The sequence below is a fragment of the Pseudorasbora parva genome, chromosome 1 (assembly GCF_024679245.1).
Source record: "Pseudorasbora parva isolate DD20220531a chromosome 1, ASM2467924v1, whole genome shotgun sequence".
Classification (NCBI taxonomy): Eukaryota; Metazoa; Chordata; class Actinopteri; order Cypriniformes; family Gobionidae; genus Pseudorasbora; species Pseudorasbora parva.
Window position 1 is genome coordinate 10,445,771 of NC_090172.1, and position 10,467 is coordinate 10,456,237.

At 36.3% G+C, this 10,467-nt stretch overlaps 1 long non-coding RNA gene across 1 annotated transcript; it reads right to left on the bottom strand.

Annotated features, from left to right (window-relative positions):
• Nucleotides 1-1,558: 1,558 nt before the first annotated feature.
• Nucleotides 1,559-3,995, bottom strand: LOC137083038 (uncharacterized). The gene is made up of 5 exons (XR_010906441.1): nucleotides 3,952-3,995; nucleotides 3,201-3,343; nucleotides 2,895-3,016; nucleotides 2,271-2,384; nucleotides 1,559-1,830 (listed from the first exon to the last, which is right to left on the bottom strand). It is a non-coding gene; the product is annotated as an uncharacterized lncRNA (long non-coding RNA).
• Between the last annotated feature and the right edge of the window lie 6,472 nt (nucleotides 3,996-10,467).

Here is a 10,467-nt window from a genome sequence, read left to right on the forward strand (position 1 = left end):
GCAGCCTAAATATTAAATATTTAAGGAATCTACCCCTTCAGTTGAACCGGATGAGATGTGATATAATTTACCATAAATGGACAAGGAAGTGTGACGCCTCTGTTCAGCTGGGTTGTCATTGGCTGTGACTTTATCGCAGAACGCGCTGTGATTGGACTATCTGTTTTAACCATATAAAACGGCGTTTCATGTTACAAAGTATGTTTTGGTGTTATTATTACGTCAGTTATACGTTAAGCTAACTATAAAGTGTCGCTATGTTGTGAGAAATGACTCCTTTACTGAGAACCCAACCCTAACCCTAAGCATTTCAGCACACTTCTATGAACTACAGCGCCATGTTTCCCATTGCATTGATACAATGACAGATATATGGGTAATGTAGTTTAAAAGGTTTCATAATGAAACAATAAATGTTAAGTAAATTACATATTTAATGGACAACTGGATATTAAAATATGTTCATTGTGTAAACCTTTATGACATATATGAGGGCCAAGCTGAAATTGTATATTTTACTGTGAGCACTTTTAAATAAACCTTTATGGCAGCTTTCCATATATGTCTGAAAACTGTGGCCAACATTATTTAGTAAACATTGCATATGCAGTTGTCCTGCCAATTTTCTCTGTGATACGCTAACCAGACTTTGAGTTAAAGCCATTTGAAACATGCTTTTTTTTGCTCTTCCAGGGGCCACTACTGGGTCCCTGGAGGTGTAAGGGCAGTACAACATACACAGATATATTCTCCTCATCACGGACAACAAACTTTGAGTCACATTTAAATATCAGAGTATTTTGTCTTTTCTATTCTAACGTCATGCTTGTGTATAGGTTTTGATATTGTAAGACCATCTGATGAAATACAGAAATATTTGAAAGAAATGTTTTAAAATAATAATTATTAAGTTTTCTTTTCTTTTATGGATAAACACTAATAAATATAATGGATGAACCTGCAACAACTTGCCATTATCCATTTTCCAGAGTAAACAAAAACAATTTATATTATTTACACTTCATTATTACTATTAAATATAGGACAATGCACCATTAAGTAAAATAACAAGAGACATTGTCACAATTTCATCTACACCCTCTTCACGTACCTGGCATCGAAAATGTGCATGCTTTAATTCTTATTGCAGTAGTAGATGTACCAGAATGATCAACATGGATCATCTTCAGTTAAGCTTGAAGTGTTTGTAATCCTTCCCTTTATTTCACTGAAAACTGACATACTTGTCACAGCATGCAAGTATATACAACTTTTTGGAGCATTGTACCAAATATAATATAACCAGATAAAAAATGTTTACTTCTCAAGTAAAATATTCTTGGTAATTAATTAGATAACCTAAATAAACTGGTTGAATGTGTATTTACTGTACCAAACACCATACACAATACTCACCATACTTTATCACTCAACACTTTATTGGAGGATACAGTATACAGTTGATAAAGTAGAATAAAGTAAAAAAAGATTCAAGATAAATAAAAATGGGTTTTAAAAAACACATTAACATCATATTAATCCATTCACAGCTGCTGAAGCCACACAAATGAGTGCCACATAATCCCATCCAGTCAACTATGATACAGAAAACAGATTTGATATAGTGTTGGAAAATAATGATTCATTATTACAACTAGACTGGTTTCTGTCTCTTCCCTCTATCATGTTCATGTTCTTCTTCTTCTAAACAGTTCGCCCACTTGTACCCTACAGTATAATCAATGTACAGATGATGTGATCACTGATGTTGTGTAGCCTTTTCTCAACCAGAGGAAGAAGTCGTATAATCCGGCGTTCTCCAGTCCTGGTCTAAAAGTAAAACAACAAACACAATTCATATTAAGTTTAATGTACAGTCAGGTTAACCTATGTTCTTCAGTAAACTCTCCACCTCAAAATGGGCAGAAATGCCAATTCCTGATTTAAATTTACAAAGCAGCAGTCAGTACATAAAATAATATACACATTGAAGCATTATGTATAATATTGCAGCCCATAATATTAGCCAAGTACTGAACAAAAACTAATTTACCCATATCAACAGCAACCTTTTAAACAGTAGATCTTTTAAAAGATCTTTTAGAAAGGCATGGTCTCTTCTGAGCCTTTGTCAGTGATGCTAGATTTCTTTAGTTACTTGTTTCAAGAGCATCACTTGTGATAGCCTTTACAATATAAAATTGTTAAAATACTGCAATACAACTTTCATGGACAGAATTAAGAAATAGGTACCCAGGCACCAGACTTACCATGCTTATGAAGCACCCATGGCCATGTATAGTTCTCAGAGTTTTTGCCTCTTGTATTCCTCCTTGGCAGCACATCTTTTTCCTGTAGAATTTGTGCCTTCTCTTGCTATCCATCTTAAAACACAAATGCAATGTGTTTAGTCTGTGGAGTATAAGGCCTTGTTTCAAGCCAAAGAACTAACCAGATATTACACATAATTCAAAGAACATTTACTATTTGATTCCTAATATGTCCCAACTCATTATCTTCTAAAGCTACCCAGAACCATCCATGGTCTACAAAACAATGGAGAAATACATGGAGTTTATAACAACTAAATGCTTTTTCCCACACTTGTCTGCTTTTATCTAAGACAAACAGACGGTGCAGTTTTTAAGTGAAGGCCAAACGTGTAATAATAATTGTATCAAAAAGGGAAAACAAATATTTACCATTTTAAATAAATCCAAGATACAGAACCTCATTTGCTTATTTTAGGAGTTATTAAAAGATTTAGACATGAATAATGGTACGTATTTTATCAGAGTAGAAAGAATGATCACTGTTGAAATGAATAGTCCTTTGAGAGATCAACATCAAATTTTGTACTACATATTACAGCATTGCTTCAATACAAGACATACCAATGGACTTGCGCACTTTTCTGTCTTCTTCGGGCACAAGATGTCCATCTTCCTTCCTCACCCTAAACAAATGACTTATTTTCTTAGCTTGCTTCGATATAAGGTCTGGTCTTTCTTCTCTTCTGTAAAACAAGAAAGTCTCACTTACTCTGTGAAGCAAATACTATTGTTTTTAAAACATATAAATTAAGACAGTTACAATAAAGTTAATTTATCATAAGATTAAGGTGAGCATTTGATTAGTATATATATTAAAACTGTATATACTTTAGTATATATACTGATACTGATAATATTCAACTTTACCTGTGAAGGGCTGATTACGGCAAGATTCGCTGAGAATCACTAGAAGCTCTTGTGAGGGTTGACTCTTAAAAGAGCTGTTGAGTTTGATATTGTAGAGATCTTTTAAACAAAAATAAATAAATAAAAGTAATCTGCAAGTAATCCTGCAAGACAGAAAGAAAGAGGAAATTGTATTACATTGCATGCAAGTTGTGAGTTCATACATAACTGTTTCTTGCTGTAAAAAAACGTTGCATAATTAAATGTTAAATACATTTATGTAGTAAGTTCACAGATATGTGTGCATTCCCATTATTAAAAGTATATAATAGCAAGCTATATCATATGAATTTGTTTGAAAATGTAGATAACTCACTTGATTTTGTGATCACATAAATTATTTACATGCAAACGGGACGTTATAAACATTGCAACTGATCTGATTAAGAAAAATAATTGAATATCTGATGTCATGTGACCGAAGTGGCTTTTTGAGGCTTTTGCATCTGAACTCTTCATATACAAATACAGCTCTGGAAAAAAAAATTAAGAGACCACTTAACATTTAGAAATCCATGTTAAGTGGTCTCTTAATTTTTTTCAGAGCTATATGTACGAGAATCATACGAATTTGACAACTTGTTAAATCTTGTGAATTATTAAGACTTTGGGAATATGTTCTTACTGATTGAGCTATAGGATTTGTAAGAATAAGTAACAACAAATGCTAAATAAAATGTTTGATAAAGGGTTCAAACCAACTCATACATACCATTACAAATATTTGCTGTTGCAGCTTTCGGTTTTCTCTGTTACATCTCCACAAACAAGAATGGGTTGACTGAGTCCGAGAGGCCCTTTTGGTCTTTTCAGGTAAAAAAAAAAGAAAGAAAGAGAGAAAAAAGTCATAATATATAATATATAGCATTATAAAGTATACTATTTAAATAACAATATTTGGATTTTACATTAAAATGCATTTAAAGCATGGTAATTGTTGTGGCTACTGTTTATTTACAACAAATATCACATTAAAACTACCAATACTGTGGTAAACGCGTGGCAAGTGTTGTTGTTTTTTTTATTATTGTGCTTCTACTACAAATGCCACGTTGGAACTACACTAGTAATTATTATTAAATATTAACAACTGTTTAAAGGTCTATAGCACGTCACGTGACAGTGTTAAATTACCCTATTAGCAAGGTGTGTTTATTTAGAAAGCAAAGAAATGCAAAGCCTCAGTGGAGATGATGACAGATACAATGCAGTGACTGAACATGATCGATAACGACAAGCAGAAAATACGTTATATCAAATATTAGGACATAATATGTATGACTACTCACCAACATGTGGCACACGTGATCTGATGCCAAACATCGCGATGTGTTCTGAATGAGACTTCTTCAGCGCGATTTCATACCAATAGAATTGCCGTCTAATGTTGACGCCAAAGGTTTCCCACTGAAAGCAATTGGGTTCCCAGTTCGTCCATCGCGTGACGCCGAGGGGTCTACCTGTGGCGTCTTCAGTGTGACGCACGGGCGCGGGCCGCGCGCCGCGCGCCGCGGATAGAGACGGTGATTGCTTTTGGGTCTTTTCTTCGCACAATTCAATCGTTTGGCCTCGGAATAGTTGGACTTTTTCAATAAAGTGTGCCTGTTGTCTGTTACAGCCTGTGTTTTATATCATATAATACGCAAATGGGTATAGGGCGGGGTGGGGTTTGACTACTGTTTCAAACGTGTATCATAGCGTAAATAAATGTAAATACAATTGTGCTGGCTGATTAAATTGAGAATCACACTCCAACATGTCATAATGGAAAAATTATAACCCAATAAATTCCATCATGACGATAACATGCACATGCCCAACACGTCTGTTTATGACGTCCTAGGTTTCTCATTGAAATCAGTGGATTACCCAGTACGTCGAAAAATGCCGATTTAGGGGTACCCTGTGCGTCAACAGCTGACGTCAGGGTCCCTTGACCGTTCGGCAACATTTGACGAGTAGGGGTGAGACTGTGTTGTAGAAACAGTGGTGAACCGGTGACCAAAGCCCCGTTTCCACCAAAATTACCCGGAACAATTTGTACCAGGAACTTTTTTACAGGAACTTTTCTCCCCCCCAGACCTGCAGCTGTCTGCGTTTCGACCGCGATAAAGTTCCGAGAAGATTAGGCAAATTAGTCCGGTGATGTAGGACTGCGCGCGACTGTTCCTCCAAATCAGTGAAGGACAGTAATAATTTTTAAGTGTACCGACTGAAAGATTTAGTGAACTGTTTACATGAGACGTTATCTAAACCGATCTGGTGTTTACATGTGATGACTTTCAATCGCAATCATTTTGTCACATGCAGTTTGTCTGCCGCACCAAAAATGTCAACGCTGTTTTCTCCAGCAGCTGGAGTGTGTTAACTGTAGCCATAGCAACTCTTAACGGCCACCAGGACTAATACAGTTTATTTATAACTATTTGTTGTAAAGTGTAATAATCATCTCAGAAAAAAAAATCTTCTGTCAGGCGCAGTTAAAGTAAAAACTGCCTGGGGCAATATACGCTGTGTCATTACTCCAACATTATCTTCATAACTTACGAAATAAAACGTTTACCCCTCAGAAAAATGTACTTTCCTCTCTTGTCAACATGAGCGCGGCGCGCGCCGTCACGTCATGTAAGGACACACACTTAAAAGTAATCGGTCAGGTCGTTTACATGGTGGAAAAAAAAAATAACGAGTATGGAAGAGATTCAAGCTGTGCTGCTTTTGCTGGTTATGTATAGGTTTACTAAAGAGGTAATTAACAACGACAGAAAAGAGCACTAATATGCAGATTCAGCAGCATGCAGCATATTCAGAAATCTTGTAAAGCTAGATTTAAAATGACAATGTATATTATTATCAGCTATTACGGACATTGCACGTGAGATGGCTGAGACGAACGTGCGCCATCAGACAGACATCAAGACTGATATTTACTGAACGCAGAACGAACCTCGCAAAAGACTTTTAAAAATGCCGGTTGAACTAAAATGCTGCCTGAGCTCAGCATGTTCAGCACCCAAGTCCCGCCCTCGAAAGTTCCTGAACTTTGAAAAAGTACTACCTCGCGAGCAGGGCCGTTTGGAGGGGGAAATATTTACCCGGAACTTCATTTATACCCTGGTTCCTGCGGTCTAAACACACGAAGTACCACCCAAAGTTCCTAGTTCCTGGGTAAAGTTCCTGTGGTGGAAACGGGGCTCAAGGTAATGGGCTGCCAAGACTCATTGATGCACGTGGGGATCGAAGGCTGGCCCATGTGTTCCGATCAAACAAATGAGGTGCTGTAGTTAAAATTGCTCAAGAATGGAATGCTGGTTCTGACAGAAAGGTGTCAGAATACACAGTGCATCGCAGTTTGTTGCGTATGGGGCTGCATAGCTGCAGATCAGTCAGGGTGCCCATGATGACCCCTGTCCACCGCCAAAAGCACCAACATTTGAGCATCAGAACTGGACCATGGAGCAATTGAACAAAGTGGCCTGGTCTGATGAATCATGTTTTCTTTTACGATTTAATCACGTGGATGGCTGGGTAACTATGCATCACTTACTTGGGGAACAAATGGCATCAGGATGCACTATAGGAACTTTTTTGTTTGTTAAAAAACACGTTACTAAATGTAAAGTAAGGATTTTACATTTTACCATGTCATATTTTAATGATATACCATTTCATCCAATAACTTGTTAACAGGTTTTGTACCATTCTTTTATCCTTTGAAAATTAATTTTTAGTTTTTTTTTTTTTTTTTTTTTTTTTTTTTTTTTTTACAGTATATAAATAACATACACTGAAAAAAGTGGTCCATTTACTTTTTGTAATATTGATATAAAAAATATCAAGTAACACGTTGAATTAAACATTACAAATTAAAGTATTTTCTTGTAAAACACTGCAATATTTGCATACCCTCTGTATACACTCTCAGCTCACATTCACAATTCTTGTATTCATTTAAATCAGTGTCGTCCAAGTATGTTCACTTCAGACAGTATGCAAAAAAAACAAAACACACACACACACACACATGCTCTAATACAGATTACAGATAGTGAATTTGTCTTTTAAAGGTGATATATTATGCCTGCATCCCCACAAAATGTACTTCATCAACAGTTGAAAAGTAAGTTTGAATACAATACATACTACGAATGAAATTCGGCTTCAGGCTTAGAAATGCTTCTCAAAGCGCATAAATGGCTTCAGTAGTATCTTTCAGGTCTGCACATTTAGCATTCGTTTTTGTCCAAAAGCCGGCGAGTAAATTTCATCCAAGTGCTTTGACAGTTTAAGTCGAAAAGTTTGGCATGAAAGGGATGGTTGAGAGAGAGGAACAAGAGAGGTCAGGAGAGGGAAGGCGGGCTTCAACTGTTTATTGATCAGACAGGAGTCATACATCAGGGCCTTCTCATATTCACCAATCTGCCACCATTCACTCCCAGTCCCTCAGTGAGAGAAACTTTCTTCAGTGTTTTGGCAACCTGAATATAACAGAGCCGCTGCACTTCAGCAGATGAAGGGAAGACATTGACAGTGATTAGTGTTGGGGCCTCAAGGCTACTTCACCTGACACCAAAGCAAAATTGATAGTATTACTTGTGAAGGTAAGCAATCATTTTTGAAATAACATTAGGATAAATGCAAAGCTCATCTAGTGGCATTAACAACATGCCCTTGTAATTGTGCTTAATTGTAGACTATCAAATGTGCACATGGAATGTATACTGACCTTTAAAAGTATTTTTCAATATTAAAAGTATTTTTTAAACTGCATTTGTGTTTTAATCTTAATGAAATAAGTCCACATAAGCACACTTTTCTCAACACACTTGTTTTACTTTAAAGTACATTATACATCATTATGTTTTAATACATTTTTGTTGTACTTTAAAGTACACTTACATTGATGCTTTGACTATCATTCTGAAGCACATGTAAAGTACTTATAATAAATTATAATAGATTATAATTTTACCTGTAGTGTGTTATTCAATATTATTTAAAATTCATATAGTTTAATAAACTGTTAAGCTAAATCCCAACTTTTGAAAAAATCCTAAGAAATGCATACTCAGACTAAAACAAATAAAGTTTGTGAATCCTTTGCACTAAAAGCATAATTATGGTCTCATTTGAAAGCAGACACCTGGCAGTTTACTGTAAAGTCAAAATGATAATATTTTTTATAATCAAATAATAGCTATATAAGCTTCAAAGTTTTGTAAAGTTATTAGAAATGTATTTGTATGAAATATCTTTATGAAAATAAAATTGAAGTTGGCCTTGGGGAATCTAGAAATGCACTACAGCTAAAGCCACAAGTCTGACCATGTTATATTTCAGATCTGAAGATGATCAGTCTAAAACTCTGAATTTTAATTTAATGTTTTACAAGATCGTTTCATGTGATTTTATTTTGAGATATGCTTTGCCTCTATTGTTTAGAGGTGCAAACTGCCCCATTCAGTTTGTCTCCCCGGCACACATTCACACTTCTGCGGACTGGTTATGGCTCTGATTAATTTTCTTTTGTCTGCATTATAATTACTAACGACTCTCTATTCTAACTGTTCTATTCAAACCTCATTTCTAAATCAAACCTCTCACTTTACCTTCCCTGACTCTATCAAATGCATTTCGTCCAAATAAGCATTTCAGTAGTTTTACATTTAGAAAATGTTGAAAAAAATTAAGTATTTGCACAGTGGCAAGTGCATCTAGGGCAAGCTAGCATGTTAGCTTTGCACACCAGCAAAACAGCAATTTATAAGATTAAAATCATGTTTTATTCAAAACTTACTTCATATCACTTTATACTTTATAAGTCGAGTGTTTTATATAACAATCTGTGATCTCATGTAGCTTCAGGACAAACAATCAGACAGAAAATACACAATGCTAAAAGCTATGTGGAATAGCATTGCTTTATGAAACCACCCAACATGGCATAAAGAACACAGACCAACCATATATTGCCGCGATTGTGTGTTTATTGTCTTCAAACGTGTCTATCTGCATGCTATAGCGATCTGATGATCTCTGGAAGCTGTTTTGGTCATAGATATCCATAATAAAGGCTAGATGTCTGTGCACACTGTTCGCCAATGGAGGTTGCCGTCCGCAACTTGCGGCCATCTCGTTACAGGCAGCTCGCTCACTCGTAAAAGTGTGTTTTAATGGTGCATGTACTTTTAAATAGCCAAACTTGCTCAATTTTCAACCGATTTCCAAACTGTTTCGTTTTTTTTAAACGTCAGAGATGTAGTTATGACACTACATATTTATGAATAATGATAACCATGGACTTCAATATGAAAGTAACATTGCACAGAACAGACAGGTGCAATAAAACAGGTATTATGTTCAATCAATATATAGGCTACTAAAACTGTACCGAATGGCAACATGAGAAATTATATATATATATATATATATATATATATATATATATATATATATATATATATATATATATATATATATATATATATATATTACACACACACACACACACACACACACACACACACACACACACATTTATAATAAGAATATCACTATTATAATAAAATTATTCGTAATTAAAAAAAAAACATGCAAACTAAGTTTATTTTAACTAGACAAAAGATTGGTTGTCATAAAATCGTTATTGGTGTCAATAAAACCTATATAATTGAACAGCTCGATTGTGGTCTCAGCCTTGAAGTGCACAAAGTTATAGCCATGATACCCAAGCTGCATGATTAAGTCGTTTATCTGTGTTAAAGCGTTAAAGCACCCAGATTTGTAGCCATGTTAATAACATTTGTAAGAAACCAAACCAAACCAAGGGCGAAGAAAATCACCACCTGTTCCATTGGTCAGGCGATGTCCCCCCTGGTGGTCCATGAGCGCCATCTCTGGCTCAACCTGGCTGAAATGAGGGAAGCCGATAAGACCCGGTCCCTGGACTCCCCTGTTCGGCAGCTGGGTTGTTCGGCGGCGCGGTCAAGAGCTTTGCCCAACAGTTCTCGGCCGCCCAGAAGCAGACAGAGGCTATCCGGCATATCCTGCCCCGGTGGTCTGCTGCTGCCCCCGCCCCTGCCCAGCAGCAGCTACCACCCGAGCGTAGGCGTGGAGCCGGCCGTGGAAAGGACGTCCAGCCCACTCAGGCCGCTACCAAGCCAGGTGGCAAGCAACGTCGTAAGAGACCCTGAGACGGGCCACCCAGAAATGGAGGAGGCTGCTCTAC